Consider the following 288-nt stretch of genomic DNA (forward strand, 5'->3'; position numbering starts at 1 on the left):
GGGGGAGCCGTGGGGGGGGGGGTGTACTGGCGAGGGCTTAAGAAAAAAGGGTAAAGCTACGCGATAGGCAGGCGAGGAAGTGGCGAGCTTAGCGGTAGCTCGCCTAGAAAAAAGGGGGCGAAAGCAACAAAAGAAAATACACATTACTAATGGTCCCAGAGTCGTAGAGTTCGGGGCACCGTGTGGGACGGGGATACATCTCCATTTCGAGGGGCCCCCGGGGCCCCGAAGAATTCATAAGAGAGTAATGTCGGCCGCTCGAAAATTAATTTAATTTGTACAGGCGAG

This window comes from Cephus cinctus, unplaced genomic scaffold (assembly GCF_000341935.2).
Source record: "Cephus cinctus unplaced genomic scaffold, Ccin1 Ccin1_scaffold0132, whole genome shotgun sequence".
NCBI classification, from domain to species: Eukaryota; Metazoa; Arthropoda; class Insecta; order Hymenoptera; family Cephidae; genus Cephus; species Cephus cinctus.